The sequence below is a fragment of the Lichenostomus cassidix genome, chromosome 4, assembly GCF_008360975.1.
Source record: "Lichenostomus cassidix isolate B80296 chromosome 4, HeHo_3.0, whole genome shotgun sequence".
In the NCBI taxonomy this organism is placed as follows: domain Eukaryota; kingdom Metazoa; phylum Chordata; class Aves; order Passeriformes; family Meliphagidae; genus Lichenostomus; species Lichenostomus cassidix.
Genome location: NC_139484.1, coordinates 17046189 through 17063527, shown reverse-complemented (window position 1 = coordinate 17063527; position 17339 = coordinate 17046189). Strand labels below are relative to the sequence as shown.

The following is a 17339-nucleotide window of genomic DNA, read 5'->3' as shown; positions in this document are numbered from 1 at the left end:
AAAACCTTCTACCTCCAGCCTTGTAGTGTACATATCCTCAGTTCCTGCTCAAAATTTAAATGTGTGTAATTGGCAACCTGTTGTTTCTGCACGTTGGCATGGAGCTTTATTATTGCTATGAAAGAAAATTATTTGGGCATCTGCAGTGGCTTTATTTTTTTCAGTTCATGTGTGGGTCTTCCAAGCCGTGCTTAATTTTGTGCAGCTTATCCAGTAAACTTTTAATATAGAGCACAGATTGAAGCTGCATCTTTGAATTCACAAGTGACTGACAGTTTATCCTCAGTGAGCAGGTTTTTGGGCGACAGTCGAGATCCGAGCTCATCAGTAGGTGTGCTTTGTAAGCATTTGTGTTCCTACAAGGCCTCCTAGAGGCAGAAACAAAAGGAAATGCCTGCATGCTGCCCTGGTTGGGATGTTGGGATTTGGCACAGTAGGCACTGGAGGGAAGAGAGGTAAGGGAAAGGCAAGAGAACGTCAGGAAGGTGCATCTCTGGGTGCTTGGCTGCAGGTGTGGGAGTGGTGAAGTCCCAAGATTTATATTGCTGTCCACACTATTGGTTTGAACAGGGTTGTAGTGCAAAGCACAGGAAGCTGAGCTGTTCCTGCTTTGGCCACAACCTGCTCAGCGTGACCTTGGCTCTCCCAGTTCAGAGAACTTTGGATTTTGGGATGAAATGAACTGTTAGTGGGAAGAAATGTGAGTCTGTCCTGGAGAGCAAGCTTGAACATGGTTATACCTGATGTCAGCATGTCTGTAGATTTCTGTAAAATGTCTACTTTCGTCTCATTCATCTCACATCTCTGTTATTGAGCCAATTGCAAATGCGTTTACTGATACCCAAAAGCACTGGTAAACTGAGCCAGCAACAAAATGGTCACGTACCTGACAGGTCCCTGGGGAACCTGATTGGACTGATTAGTCTACAATAGCTGTTTCTGTAGCCTGGAAGAAAGTGTTCATTCTCTGACAAAAAAGAAAAATTCTAATTATTGGGCTAGTAAAATGAAAAATAGTAATGGGCACAATTCCATTATATGGGATAGTGGGAGTAGAATCTGAGTTGATGACTTCTGAAAACATCTGCCTTTGGGAAATCATTAAAATAGGGCACAGGGATGTTTTCCTGGGCCACATGTGAGAAATGACAACATTTGTCCTGCAATGTCCCATGATCATTCGCAGAGAGTACAAGGTCCCAGTTTGTGAATTCACTCCCCAAGTTTTCCCTCTTTCTCTCACACTTGATAAACTTGCTGTTTGTGGCAGTGATGAGGCAACATGTAAATACCTTGCAGAAGGGTTATTCAACATTAATGCAAGCAGTTTGAAGTCATAATCAAATAGCATTTGGCAGGAAAAACTTTTTAATGAGAATGGCATTAAAGAATTTAATTTAAAACCTGTGAAGGGATTCTTCTTTGCACATGCCTCTTGCTTCTCAGCCTTACAGTTCTTTTTCTGTCCACTAAAGAGTTAAAAAGAAAAAAGAAGGCAATTTGGGGTTCATTGATTTCACATAAAGTCTTTGCCACTTAGCTCCTCACAAGCAAGAGCTGCAAAAAGACTCTAGACTCAGGGAGAAGTGCAGTAGGGATTTTTGATACCAGAAATCTCTAGGGAAAAAAGGCATCATGAAAATAATTGGCTGGAAAATGAAGCTGGCCAAAACGAGTATATAAATAAAGTGGAAATGTTTAACAGGGAAGGAACAGCTAACCTCAAGCTGGGGTGAATGATCTTTCTGTGACATCTCTCTAAAGCAACTCCTAGTGCTCAGTCAGGAATTACAGGGTCGATGCAGAGATTATTTGGTATTGATCTTTGGCCTGGCTTTATGCAGAGCACAAGTCTGTAAAATTACAATGGTCCTTGCAAATTTATTAAAATGGCTTAAAATTTATTAATCACTTTGGAAATGCAGGTCATGGACTCTGAACTAGAATAATAAAGCTTTAAGCCACTACCAATTATCTGAGAAGTTTGTACAACGTGATTGTTCAATTACCCTGTGTGCAGGTTTCCCAGCTAAACTGCAGCCAGACCACATTTGCCATCTGTGCTCTCCTAAGTAAATGGGGTTTGCAGCCCTCCCCAGTTTAACACCATACCCCACCATGAACAATCATTCTCGTTAGTGAGAAATTTTCTCATCTGCAAATTTTTACAAGGATATTTAAATATATTATTATCAGAATCAAAATACGCCAGACATGAGAAATGGGAGACATTAGAAAAAGCTATGGGCACACTTTACTGTTCAGGGGAGCAGCAGGGGGTTGCTTTCTTATCTACACAGTAATAATGGCTGTGCTGTCGTATCCCATTGCTCCTGATAAAGGAAGAGGTCATTGTTGTACATATTTTTTGACAGAATGAGGTCGTTGATGTTATCTCTGATTAGTTGAATAATGATCATGACAGGTTCTTAGTTCCCTTACCTTAGAAATGGCAGTGTGCTTTCCTATCCTGGCTGACCTTTTTTTTCTTAAAGGGAACTGTACTTGCAAAGCAGCCACAGAAACTGAGAACTGAGGGGGTTGGGTTTCCTCCTCTCTCCTTGTGCAAGGGTAGTGTGAAAAAAAAAGGTGAAGAAATTTTGGTGGCTTCTGCAGCAACAAGCATTCCTGTTTATCTTGCAGCACACACAAAGGATTTGATCTCTGTGGCAGCAGAGCTGGTGGAAGAAATTCCTCCACCTCAGCTCTTGCCCCTAGATGAGGAAGGAGAGCTCCTTGCAAGGTTATTTTATTAGATCATCTGCTTTGCCCTCAATAGCATCTCAGCCCTGTGCCCTGCTACCAAGCATAATAATGTGACTAAAACACCTCTTAACATTTAACGGCCCCATTAATTTTCCATTGATGCACCACACAGAATAAGGGATTTGCACCCTTGACCTTGGGCATCTAACACATAAAATACTAGATTATGTTTTTGCAACTCTCTTGTACACTCACAGTCTTTCAGTGCTGGGAGAACAGACAGTTATAACCAGCTTAGTCAGACAACATAAAAATTTAAAATTTTCTGGCATAGACAAGGCTAGAGACACAGGAGAAATTCAATGTCCTTGTCTTGTTTAATAAGTCTGCAAGCTTGAAAGTCTTATTAAGCATTCAGAAAACAGAACGTGACACACTTAAAGAAAGTTTGTGGAAATTACCTTTTCTTTTTTTTTTTTTAATTCCTGTTGAAGTCTCCTTGAAAAACAAGAACTGAGAACAGAATTCTCATTTTTGGTGCCTTACAGTAATTTGGATTGAATGTGAACTGTTTTCTTTTCCTCTCCATTCAGTTAGGCAGTAAATGAAAAACATATTTTGTTTCAAAAACCTTTAGGGAGTGAATAGAAATGAAGTTATTCTAAACAGCCACTGCATTAGAGAAGTAATATAAACGAGGTTCTGTTTTCCTGTGGAACTTCTCTCGACTTTGGCTTGAAATGCAATGAACTAGATTAGAGACACACCCTATAAGGAACAGTTAAATTATAGGGAGCAGAAAGGAATACTAAATATAGAGCTTGAGCTGACCTGTATCTGTTTTCTGGTTCACCCTTCCTTCCTGCCCACCAGACTTGCATAAATTGGGAGGGTTTACTGTAAATTTTTAGCTATTTACTCAAGAAGCTCATGGGAACTAATAAATCACCAAGACTTCATGAGGACAAACTTTAGTGGTTTAAGTGGCTGCTTTCCTGGAAAACTCCTTCAGATGCTTCTTCCTTTATTTCCAGCAGGGAGAAGGGTGAGATGTAAATGCATAGTGTCTGGAAAGCACAAATAAGCTCTCAGATGAAGCGTGGTGCTGTATTTCTGAGACTGGTGTGCCACACGCAGCACCTCTCAGGATCTGGCAAGGAAAGCAGGGAGGCTAATTCCTCTGCAGGGTCTGTGCTGGGTGGTGTCAATCCCAGCCCTCTATGGAGCACTTAGGGCTTTCTAGGCTCTGTGACCCTTCAAATGGCATCTGGGTGCAGGTGCCTTGGCAATGTCCAGGGCTCTCAGACCACATACAAAGTCTGTCCATTTGAAGATGGTGAAGTGCCTTCTCTAGGAGCAGGGCTGTTACTCACCTGAGGCTGAGGCAGGACTCATCCTTGCAGTGGGATGAGTCAGTAGCACTGAGATTATGGGACTTGGATGCAGGCACATGAGATGGAATTGGCATCAGTGACCCAGCAGTGCACACAGGCACTCCCCAGACTGCAGCAACAAGTTTTCTGAAGGGGCACCAGCCAGCATTTTCTCTTCTGCAGCAGGGCTTAGTTTGATAGCCCAGCCCAGGACTTAGTTTGATAGCTCAGCCCATCCATGTGGTACCCAAGGTGTGGAGCCCTGGAAAGGGAGAGATGCTCCCTCCATGCCATGGGAGCAGGTTAGACTCTGAGACAGCAGGTCTCATGCTGCAGGTTTGTGAGGAATGTCCTAAGCAGCAACACCTTTTTTTCTTTACATTAAATAACTCCTCATTCTGTATCCTGTTAGGGAGCTAACTCAAAGAGCTATAGTGATCCAGCTCATCATCTTCTATCATCCATTACAATCAATATAATGGACAATCCCTTTGTAGAAAAGAAGAGGGGGCAGTCTGGGACGGAGCAAAAACAAGCTGACAATCTAAAGTTATAACCACAAAGAGAAAGACAAAATAATATTTTCTGAGGTTGTTATCAGGGCAAGTTAATAAAGCTCTAATGAATATTAATTTATATCCATATAGATTGCTAACTTCTGTGCTTTTGCTGACATGGCAAGCAATCAATATTTAAATGTCTAGTATTTCTTTTGATTTGCCACAATTAATGTTTCGTGGTATGTGTGTGAGTTTATAAATCAAAAAATTTAATTACCAGTTGTTCTTCTTGGGCGTTTTTTGTAAAGACTGAATGGCAAACAGAGCTGCAAAGCCGTGACACACTCAGAACCAGGATGCTAATATAAATATGGGTAGATGATGGTAACTAAGTTATTTCCTTTTAAATCTCTTCATATCCTGAATGGAAATATGGCTTTAGATGAAAATGCTCATTATACAAATTAGATGGATGCTATTATTGAGCACATTAATCATTTTTTCTCCAAATGTTCACTTTACAAATGTAATTATTTTTAATCATACTGGTTCCACTAAATTAGAGATTTGGTTTCCTTTTACACTCAAATTCAAGGTCTCTGTGTGTAAGATCACATTATTTTTTATAGATTATTTCCTGTCATTTTACTCCAAAAGCACCTGATAAAATTTCAGTAAATGTGATTATATAGCACAGGAAAGTTGCCATGGTATTTTTCTTCCTTTCAGCATTATAAAATCTCTGGTTTCTCTATGGCAGGTTTGAGGCTTCACAAGGGTGTGGGTGTGTAATTAATCTGATTTTTTAATGAGTGTATTGAAAACATATTTTCTTGCAGTTCAGTGACTGATAATAAGCTATCAAGTATTTAGCCCTGGCAGAAGATCAGGACAAAGCTTGTATGACAATCAAATACCTCCTATAGCTTATTTTGAAGTTTCATAAGGTACTTAGTAGACCTTGTTGACACCTCGAAAACAAGCACAAACTCTATTCCACGCTTTAAAAAAATCCCAAATCCTCAAACCCACAGGAGATTTTATGACCTGCTTTTCCCCTGGTCATTTGCAGCAGAAAAAGCAGCACAACGTCTTGTGTTATCAACAACCATCTGGCAAAATTTCATTGTCTGAGCTCTTCAGCTGCTTTATGAGGAGCAACAATTTAACTCCACATTGAAGACTGTGCAGGCTCACAACCAGATCCAGTCATTTTCGGTACTGCCCCTCTGTTAGTGTGCATAATTAATAAGGACTTTGAGACATTAAGCAACAAATTCTGTAACTGGAAGATATTTCATGTGCAGATTAGGAAGTAACCATCTGCCACCTTCTTTCTGCATTACTGTGGTTTATTTTAGAAAGAGAAGATAAAATCCCAACATATTCTCTGTTTTGAAAAGACCGAGTATGTTCCCAGGAGAACCTGGCTTTGGCTTTGCTGGAAATGTACTTCAGCTACAAGTGTAAATATACACTCTCTATGCACGTTTTCTACAGCAATTTTGCTAATATTTTAAGGAATCACAGTTCAGTGAGATTCTGCTTTAAAAAAGGTTTAGCAGCAGTTAAAAAAAAAAAAAGGTAGGGGGGAAAGGAAAAATATTAGCAACTATCCCTATCTGATCATGTATGCTACAGTGGTGGGTTGATTCTCAAACTGCAATTCAGAGATGCCTCCCCATTCAGCTTATATAAAATCACCTTTTTTCTTTGCTTTTTAAAAACAAAACTCCACTTAGCTCCTATTTTCCCTCATGTTGTTGTTGTTGGCTTTTTTACAAAATCTGCCTCTCCACAATTTGTCAACAAAAGGGAGCATGCAAAAAATGCATATGAAGAAAAGAGATTAATTGAGGGGCAGGTGTAGTTTGTGATGAGGTAGAGGTGTGCTATGAATATTTGTATTACTGAAAGGGGACACAGGCATTCATAAGCAAGTAAAAGAGAACATAATTCAAAAACTAAGAAAAACTAAAAATAAACGGGGTTCTCTGCCTATGTCCTCATCTGTTCTTCTGCAAGGGACTCTTCCTGTCAGCTCAGAGTTAGAAACTCACTTCACAGACATTTGAATTGATCTGCAAGGGTTGTGTATGTAATTCCTGCTTTGATTTTAAAGCTCTTACTGAGATGGTTGTCTTGGATTTCCACATGAAGTTTAAGGAGGCAGGGAGCTGTGTTTCACTAAGTTGTGCTTGTCTCATAGGGTTCTGTAAGACACCATTTCTCTTTCGAACTTCTCTTTGCAGTGTAAGGATCATTTTTATTCATTCTGCTCCATAGTGAGCATGGTGGACTCATCCCCTTCTTGTAGTCCTAAATATAAAACCCTTGGTGAATGATGACAGAAAATCAGTGCCACAGACTGTCAGAGCAGGAATTACCTTGCCAGCATTCTTGCACTTCACTGACATGTTAAAGAGATGGCAATGCCATGGGTGGTGGGATGGATTTAGTCTGGTTTTCTCTGGCTTTTTGTGCCACTGTTGGCTTATCAGAGGCTACTGGAGGTGACTCTTCCACATCTGTTCCTTCAGTCAGAGGCTACTAATATATCTCTCTAAAGCTTTCCCAGTTTTGTGAACGCTTTCAGGAATTTATTGTCTTTAAGATCTCTCCCTTTTGTCAGACCTGATGGAAATATTTGCATGTGCTGGGGAACATGAAGGTGTAGATGTGCATAAAGAGCACACATAAAGAGCACGATTACACAGCCTTTGTTTCCTTAGGGAAGCTGGATAAAAAGTGTCCACTGCATCCCTGGTCCCCATCAGTGCACACCAGTGAAGTTGTCTTTCGTGAAATGCATTTAATTCTGGCACAATTTTAAAAGAGAATGAGTGATGTGAGTTTGTAGTAAATGGGCTGGGATTTTTTTTCAGTCCTCAGAATCCTTGACATATAACCTTTTGCTTATATAAAACACTTCAACTGTTCATTCATAGGTTTAACTATGCTGAAGACTATCCAGTGGAAAGAAATCTTATTATCTCCAGCTTAATATTTCATTATCTGGCACAATATGAGGATATTAGACTTTGATTGCTGGTTCTCTTCAGAGATTACAGCATTTACATTCTTATTCCCATCTGCATTTTAAACTTCATCCTTTTTTTTAAACTGGTCACATTTATGTTGCATTTAAATCTTGTCTTTCAAGTTTTCAGGTTAAAAAGTTTAGGTGCAAAATATTCAAATTAGGTTTGTCCCTTATTTCCCATACTATTCTGGTGCTCGCCCACTCATTTTACATCCTAATAATATGCAGGCAGAATAATGGACATCAAGGAATTGCAATGGCCATTCCCTTCACAGCAACATCACACATCTGACCGAAAAAATCCCTTCAAGAAGAATGTGATGACCTGATGCACCTAAACCTTTTGCAAAACTATTAATCTGTGACAATGTCACCCAAAGTTACAGTAAATAAGTTATTGAGGTAGTTTTATGGGTCACAGTAATGTATCTGTTTGGAATCCGTTGTACTCAGACAGGAATATACATTTGCTGTAAATGGATCTTCACTCTCTGTGAATCATTTTATTCTTTTTATACACACTATAAAGTTGCCATTTTTATGGCCAGGCTTGATGTATGATATGGCTGAAGAGCTGTATGAGTTAATTAAAGAATAAAGGGCTGTCCCTTCTGCTCTATATTTCTGTCCATGACATTAGTGTATGAGAACCACTGTTTTGCACCATGCAGAGATTGGACTTTTAGGGAATCACATAGGTTGAGGTATGAGTATTCTCATAGTGTGCAGGGCATGTGATTTGGCACAAAACCCAGAGGCTTTGGATACAAGGCAAAAGGCAGGCATTTTCCCTGCTGGGACATCCCCAGCAGGGAAAGTGTTTCTTTGAAAGCTTCAATAACATCCCAGAACACAAAGCATAGTAGTTTCTGTAAATGGTAATCCCACCAAGAAAATGAATGTGGAAAAATAGGGCAGCAAAGGATCATTTAAATTCTGTCTGCTGCCATCACAGATGGCCATACTGTCTTATCTCAGCTAGGCACGCACCAGAGCTCAGTCACATCTCTCAGCCTCTGCTTTGCTAAGCTCAGTAAGACAAACCCACAGTTCACTCTCGAGGGATAAACTCACCCTTTCTTTGATCATCCTCCACCTGTGCCCCCTTGAGTTTATATTTTTGCACAGAGCTGGCAGGAACTGTCCCCTAAACTTCAATCAAGGTACCCCCAGGTTGCCTTCTGTGAAAGATCATACTCTTGTCTCCTGGAAGGAGGAAATCAGGACCACCAAAATGGCTTAGATTGCATTAGCCTTTGGAGGTGAATTTCTGTGCCCAGATCCTGACTCTGAACTTTGCACTAGCTGTGGATTTTCCAGTCAGCAGCTCTTGTCTCACACCAGACCAGAGATGAGCAAAAATCCCATAGCCAGGGAGCATCTTCAATTTCCATTTGTTTCCTTTGAATTCTGGCTGATGTGCATTAAATAAGATATTTTCTTCCTTTGTAACCATGTGATGGACGTTCCCATAAGCACTTTCCTTTTCATCAAGAGAATATTATTTAGACAGCCAAAAGGAAGGTAATTGCAGCATAGGATAATCACTAGAAAGAGAAAAGAATGCCTCTTTATATTTACATTTTAGAAAGCATGAAATTCTGTTTCACTTGCTCGTCATTATGCAGTATGAGCTAAGACATTTGCAAAATGTGCGCTCTCCAAAACAGTTTTGAAAGATAAAATATTCTGATTGCTCTGAAGTGTAGAACAATATTTTTCTCCATATTAGTGTTAGAGAAAATAGCACGAAAATGTCAGGAACTGTAACTCGTTGCTCTTTTTTCACATAACTTAATCACGTGCCTTCATTTTGAAGCCCACATCCAATAATGCAAATTCACTTTGAACAACATGTTTAAGAAATCCTCCTTCTTCTATATGGTCTATATTACTGCTGGGCCCCTTCTGTCTTAGTTTGTTCCTCCTGTAAATGCTATTGTACATGCGAATCTTTAATATCACATTGATACCTAAGCTTTCTCCTTGAGATCATTTTGTTCTAAGAAAAGAGGTATAGTTTTGTCACAGCTACAGGTGGATACAATCTCTCATTCCCATGAGGCACTGGTTTGCTGCAAACTGGCTTGAAAAGCACAGTTAAAGAAATGAACTCCTGAGATGGCAAAACACTGCAAGGAAGGTTTCAAATGTCATGCAGGTTATAGGTCTTTAAAAGGTACATGGCTCTGTTCTATTCCTTCCCAAAAGCCAATTTTGTCTGCACAAATGACATACAACTATCATTCCTCTCACATATTAGGCTTATGTGAGGCTCCTTGCCCTTTACAGCCTTCCTCATGTCCTCTGTTAGCTCTAATAAAAGTTAATCCATAAGAAAAGGCTCAAAAGACCAAGCAGACCAAGCTCAATTAGTTCTTTGATTAACTTCATAATTGAGCAATAAGCCACAGAGCCAGACCATCTCCAGCTGAAAGGGACAGCACTCACTGTAGCAAGGTAGAGTATGCTCAGCATGTATTTCAGCACTTTTTTATTTATTTCACAGGTTTTTATAACTTAAAGCACTTGTTCTTATTACCTGAGTGTTCCAGCATTTTTCTTTTCTCTCACCCTGTCTGTAAGCCAACAGGAAGGGCACTCTCATAGTCTCTCCATGTCTCAACACAAGTGTTGTGTGCTCAGTAAATGCAGGTGCCAGCCCTGTCTGTGTGGCATGAACCACTTAGGACCTGTAAAAAGAAATTATCAGGAGTGAAAACTATTTGGGAAAGAAGCCTGAAGTTTCTCTGCACACATTTCAGCAGTGGTGGGAGGGCTTTGTATTCTAATGAGTGCAGGCAGGGGTTAGGTGTTTATACCTTGCTTAACACCAGGTAGGCTCCAAACCTCTCTGGGACTCATGACCCTTTCCCTGGCATCAAATTTTTATTTCTAAGATTTAGTAAAGAGGTAGTCTGGGTGTAACATGGGCTTTTACTAGGAACACCTGGAGATGAGCAGCCAGAACTAAACATTTACTTTTAAACCTGTGGTGAGAACGTCCCTCTGCAGTGTACTGCAAAAATGCCATCCTTTTTGAGGCAGCTCTGTAAAGAAGTATTGTATTAAAGAGGGTGAGAAACTCAAGGATTTGGGCTGGTCCAGGAGGAGCGCTGACACACCAGTATTTGGGAGTAAAATCCAGATATCTATTCCTGCAGGGGGGAATCTATCCTTCTTGGCACAGTATGTGGGATTTTCAATGTGTGTTTCTGCACTGAGATATCCACACAGACAAGACACTGTAGATATTTGGACATGAGACAGAGTAATACGTTTAAAAGGACTCTGCAAAAATTCAGACTGATTTTTGGAATCTTCCTGCTGAAATTGAATATTCAAAAAATTCTCTCCCAATAAATGTATGCCCATCTGTGATATTCACAGCTTGTTTTAACTTTATGATGCTGGAGGCAGAACTCTAATCTCAGCAGGTGCATTCTCACTAAAGAAATGGCCCTATAAAAGATAATGGGTAATTAATATAATAAAAAATTCCTCAGTAATGACTGGGGATATCAGATCTTGGTTCATATTTCCTTTTGGGACCCTGGAAATAAAATTTTATATTTTCCAGGAAAAAAAGCTGGTCTTTGTATTTTGATCACACGCAACAGCAAATAGTACACTTCCCCAGTTTTGTAACATGCTGACTGGAATTTGATTTCTTCCTTTACTAGTTAAGAAAGGAAGATCTGAAACATTCTCAAAGTCTAACAAGATGCTAATTTGCTAAAAAGAGCCTTTGAATGAGCATGTTTTAGTCAAAATATTGCAAGTGTATTAATTCTAAGACCTCTGATGATACTAAAAACACTCATTGACAAATGCCTCATTTTCTCTTAATGACACTTGCTTTAATGTTGCTGTAAATGGCATCAACTTTGCCATAATGATACAGTGCTAGCACTTAAAATCTGCCTTCAATGGTTATTTGTATTTTAAATTTTGCATTTTCATTTGATCCCATATGCTTTTGACAACGCTGGATTGATTTAAAGCCAGCTGATTACAGAACACTGAATTAAAGCAGAATCTCAGGTACATTACAAAGGTGAAGGAGCAGCTAGATACTAAGCAACACCTGAGCTAATGTCTCTTTTCTAATTGAGTGATAGTCAGGCAGTTTGCAGTGCCAGCAAGTATGGTTAAATCAAATTGACTTTTAGTGTTAGACCAATGGTGCTAATAGACTGGGTTCACTGTCTATAATGGATATGGAAAGACAAATACATTAAAAGCAAAGGTCGTTCTTATCTTTTGCTCTTGACAGCAAAGACTTAACTGTACAAAGTTCATTTCCCCTCCAAGAAATTATCGTTCCTACAGTTTATCTCAAATGAGTTTCATAATGAAAATCTAGAAGGACTTTTTCTCACCACATCATCCCCCATAACTCAAGACTTATCACCCTCATACCTGGTTGCATTATTTGCCTTTTCTCCTCATGCTCAGATGGCAATAAGGGATAGTTTTCCTTTTCATTTTTGCTTACAGAATCTAGTACAATGATGTCCTGATGTTTGCTTCAGTTGTTAATGTGTCAACTAATAAGCAACAGTAGGTCCAAGTATGGGAAACAGGATGAGGCTGTGAGCTGTCTGGAGGAACACAGAGCGTGTGGTGGGAAATATGGACCATTGCTTCCTTCAGCTGTCAACAGAAAGAGAAATAGGCATCTTGGTGAAGCTGAAGCATTATTCCCCTGCTGAGCTCATGGACTTTTTGCCAGTGCTGAAAGAATGTCCTTTTCTCATAGCTGAATACTGTGGGCGGGGGAAGAGTTTTAATGCTGCTTTCATTATTAAATTTCAGGTACTTAGGGCTGCAGAAGTCTTAGACCACTGATTTGTGTGGGGCTTGCAGTCTGCTTAGGGTTAAGTATGTGTGTGACTGTCTTGGCTCAGGATGGCAACCAGAGAGCTCTGAAAGCTCATGAATTGCAGATTAATAACAATGCAGGTAGCAGTTAGGGTACAGAATAACTTCCTTTAGCACAATGAAAATGATGCATGTTTATAGCTGAAGCTTTGTGTCTGATGATGAGGCAGGCTGAAGGGAGTTGCATTTCAGCAAGGGCTTCAGCAAAGACAGCAACAACATCTTATGCTAACAAGTAAGAAAAAGATTTTGTCAGCAAATAGCAGGATCTTCTACCTATTGTCTGATTTGTGGTGTTATGGATCTAGGGCTTTCTGCCCCACAATAGGCTGCTGAGAGCCATCTGGGCAGTGTCATCTCCTGCACCAAGTCACAATTACAGAAGGAGAAGTTCTCCTGGGAGTCTGATCTAGTAAGGGGAACCATATGGGATGTACTTCAAATCCAGACAGCACCCACAGGTTGGGACAGGAAAGAGTCCTCTTACTTCTGTTTTAGAACCCTCTGATATGCTGCACCTGATGGCCAAGATTCAGTGGCAATGCATCACTCCCTCTATAAATGCTGCCTTTCCAAAGCGCTTCTCTCCAATTTCAGACTCCATAGTTTGCTTTCCAGGAGGGTGAACATGGAGGGAGTGACTTCTGCATGCTTGGGTTTAATGAGTGGAGAACAAGCAGTGCTCTGGTTAGTGCTGCTGCATCCAGGAGAGGTTGCATTGTCCTACTTTTCACACTTTTTTAAAAATAGTTTTATTTTATCTACCAATAGTGCTGCCTGTTTGTATTAGTTTGGATGATTAGCAGTTCTTAAATACAACTGTCATAATCTGCCTTGTGAATTGCAGTGATTCTACCATGCTGTAAAGAAACATTTTGACACTGTAAAAACTAAACTTTTGCTAAAACATTTTTGGCATTCACAAAAGTAAAATTTTAGTATGGTTTTCATGGTTTCACTATGGACCAGGTACAAAATTCTGTTCAACAATACATTTTGAGTGTGTAACAAATGTTTCTCACTTGATATAGGCAGGGCAGAATAACAAGCCAACTGAATAGTAAAAATCTGGAGTTTCTTGCAAGTTGAAAATACCATGGTTTGTTTTCCACTAAGAGAGTGGAAAACAAACCAAGAGATAAGATTAAATTTATCTTCCAAGAGAGATAAAGTTAATCTGAAAGTACACAGAAATTCACATTTACAAAATCTGGTCTCCACAAGGCCATGAAATCCTTAATTTGTTTATTTCTCCCAGAAGAATATAAATCACTGTTGCATCGCCCAAATGTTTGTGAGTTTATCAAAAGGAGCGTTTATTCAGCATTCGTTCCACTCTGTCATTAAATCCCCTGGATTATATGGCTGTTGTTGTCTTTTAAATTCCTGATAAATATGTTGCTGACAGCCAGCTGTTCTTTCCAATGCATCATAACCAACCATCCTAGAGTAGATCATCACTCTGCTTCCATCCATCTATTTTATTTATGCCACTCAGGGAGATTACAATGGCCATCTGCAACTGTGGGCACTTTTTGTTTTGAAGGAATGCACCATCAGTGGCACAGGAATGTGAGCAGCAGGGCAGAGTTTCAAGGATATCAGCTCTCTTGAGTGACAAAGCTTGCTTGCCCAGTAGAGGGACACTTTGGTGGCTTTAGCCCTTTTTTCCCTGGTGACACTACAAAAAGCTCCTTGGGGCTGAATCCCCAGGGAAGGCGTGGGGAAATGCATGACCCATCACACCACCTGATTTTCCCTGGGAGCAAAAATTTGGGTGTACAGTAAATCCCAGTTATGGCACCAACTTTTCCCCCTCATACTCTCATGCCATGTTACATTTGTTACATGGAAGGTCAGAGCTTTCCAGAGTTTCCCCCTTGGCAACAAGCTGATTTTTCCTGCTGCTCTCTTGACTTTTCAGTGGTCTGAAGCATCAGGTTTGGTTCACTCGCAGTTCAAGCTGTCAAACTCCCATGTACAGAGCAGTCAAAGTATGTTTGTGCTGGGGAAATCAAACAGTACCTTTCCCAGTTTGCAGCATTGAGCCCACATCGGTTTTTTTTCTCTGAAAACAAGGGAATGCTGCCCCTTACACTTGTATTTACAGTAATTAGCAAGGAAATTATGCTTGGTTTGACAGAAAGAGTGAGCAACTCATTCCTAAGAAAATACATTTGGAAAGGAGGCTCACATTGGGAAGTAGTACATTATTATTCCTGTAGTAAACATAAATATTCAACATTTTTTGCAAATCAAAAATCAGAAGGCAGAAAAACAGTGGTCTTGGGATTGAATGAACCTTTTTCTCCTAGTTTATGCTGAAATGCTTAATATTCCAGCTGTGTGTGAAATGCAAATAAGCTGATAGATTGGTTGTATTAATTGAAAAAAAAAAACCTAACCCAAAAAAATCCTAGCTGAAACACTATTTTCAAAGAACAGATGGCTTTCTTTACTTACAGTTGTAGAATATTTTGCTGCAACATAAAGACATATAGTATATCCTCTGCAGTTGAAGGAAAATGAGATGGAGAGAAAACATTGCAGAGAAAATCATTAGAAGCTCTAGAAGTAATAGAAACACCAGGCCTGACTTTTGGTGCCACTAACCTTTGTTGGCTTCAAATGACAGATCCTATGGGGCTTGCCTGAGATCAAAACACCAGCAGGACCCCGACTTGCCCTGAGTTTCCCACCCTCCTCCCCATGATGACAGCAGAAGCCCCATCAGCAGACATTTCTTGTGGCAGAGGACATTTTTTATGTTTTCTCCACCAGCCTGCCTGGCTTAACCTTTTGACCATCCTTCAGCTGCCTCTTAATGTGACCATTTTATCAACAGCTGCAGTTAAAATGGCAGTCAGTTTAGCCAGCTCTGTCTGCTGCTGCTTGAAATTTTATGTATTGTGACCTTCTTTGTGCCCTTAATTTCTGCTGGAGATGCTCATCTCCTTGCACTGTAACCAATGAATCAATTTTATTTTCTCTCCTGAAAGTAGGGGGGCACAAAGCAAAGTTTCTCCCCCTGCTCCTTATCTTGAATAAGAAAACTCCTGCAGTTTTTCTCTCTTTGTAACTGCCTATTGATTGCGTGTGTCAGCTTTACGTCTGTGGGCGCTGAAGGATTTGATTTTATTTCTGTTTGCTCAATGATATCTAAAAAGTGACTGCTTGAAGGGCTGCTGAGAAGTGGGGGTCTTGTCCTCATGTTTTATGATGCACTATTTGCGTATAATTGCAGCTGGACAGTGTAATTACACAATGTATTTCCTTTACTTGTTTAGGTATTCTTTTTGAATGATCCACACACCTGCAGTCCCAAGGCCCCAGGACTGCCACAGGCAAGATTGCCCCATACTGCCTTACTCATGCCCAGATTTAGTGTTCTTACATTAATTGCTTGTCAGCAAATAAAAGTAGTCATTTTTCTGGCTGTTTGATGGCAATGGATGCTGTGCTCACTTCTGTTGGTCTGGGCAGTGCCCTGCCACCAAGAGCGAGTCTGATGTGTGCCTGAGTGAAACAGGCTGGGAAGGACCACAGGAATTGCCTAAGCAATGAGAAGCAAACATCAATTACTTGCTCAAGGATGAAAAAGTGTTTAGCGGGCTACTTATTGAGATGGCTAAATCCACCTTGCATTTGGCTTCAGCATCCTGGGCTTGCACTTAAAGCCCATCTGCTGTCACATCCGTGACAAGCAGCTCAGAGAGAACTTGTGCACTGAAACTCCTTGTCAGGGCCAGGGCCATCAGCAAAGGAGCTCTGAGAGGGAGAAGAAGGGGCTGAGATGGACTTTGGTCCTTTATGGGTTCAGAACCATCAGCACTGGAGCTGGGCAGTCTGTGGGGACTCTTAACTGCTACCCATGAGTGCTGAACTCCCTCTGTGAAGCTCACACACCCTCTCACACCCTTAGTTGAAGTCATATGTGTGTCCTAATATTTTGGCTATCAGGCCCAGGGTGTGATTTCTGGGGTGTCCTGAGCAGGGCCAGGAGTTGGCCTTGATTGTTCTGATGGGTCCCTTCCAACTCAGCATATTCTATGATTTTCTGATACGGTAGTGGGTCATGCAGTAATTCCCTGTGTAACTCTCATTACCCAGCGCAAGTCTGTCATGTGTGTGAGTGAGAATTATTCTAAAATTGGTATCCAAGCCCAGTGCAAAAGGCTCTGAAGTGCAGCTTCCATTTGCATGTGATCAAAATATATTATCTCTTTATTTAATTCTAGATCCATAATCAAGATGGCCTTTATTAGATTTCAGGAAATCTTTATTGCACTGCCTTCTCCTGGGAGAGGTGCCCAAGGCACTGAGCCCCTGAGCAGAAGCCTGAGTGAAGTAGAAGTCATTCTCCAATTACCACAGCCCTGCTCAGTTTGTCCCTGTATCTGAAAAAGCACAATATCTATCTTCCTTTTAGCTGAAAGGGCCTGCTGAATAAGAAAATGTGTCAAATGTAGGTGAGAGTGCTGCTGTTTCTATTGTTACAGATTTATGAGCTCATAGTAAGATACTGATGCAAACCTGGAAGAATTAAGCCTCTACTTTTGCAGAGAGAAGTCCCTAAACAGCTCCAGCCTTTCAGAGGTTAAGAGCAAAGGAAGCAAGGAGAAGCATTTTGAAGTTAGGGCTTAGATAATGCCAGGTATTGCAATTCACTGCTTGAAGATTTAGCTCTGTGCTCGCAACTGGATTAAGGTGGGATGTTTGGCAAGTCCCTGAATATAGCTGAACATTGTGCTTCACATGGCTGTGGGAAGGATGTCTAAAAATGGCAGCAAAGTACTAATATATATATATGTGGGACAGCAGGGCTGGAATTGG

The 17339-nt window shown here is 40.5% G+C and overlaps 1 long non-coding RNA gene across 1 annotated transcript in view; it reads left to right on the top strand.

Moving 5' to 3' along the window:
• LOC146437952 (uncharacterized) overlaps positions 1–17339 on the top strand; it is a 129142-nt gene that overhangs the window by 106723 nt on the left and 5080 nt on the right. The window contains exon 2 of the long non-coding RNA XR_014851603.1: positions 17069–17160. This is a non-coding gene — a long non-coding RNA (uncharacterized LOC146437952). The remainder of the gene's footprint in view (positions 1–17068; positions 17161–17339) is intronic.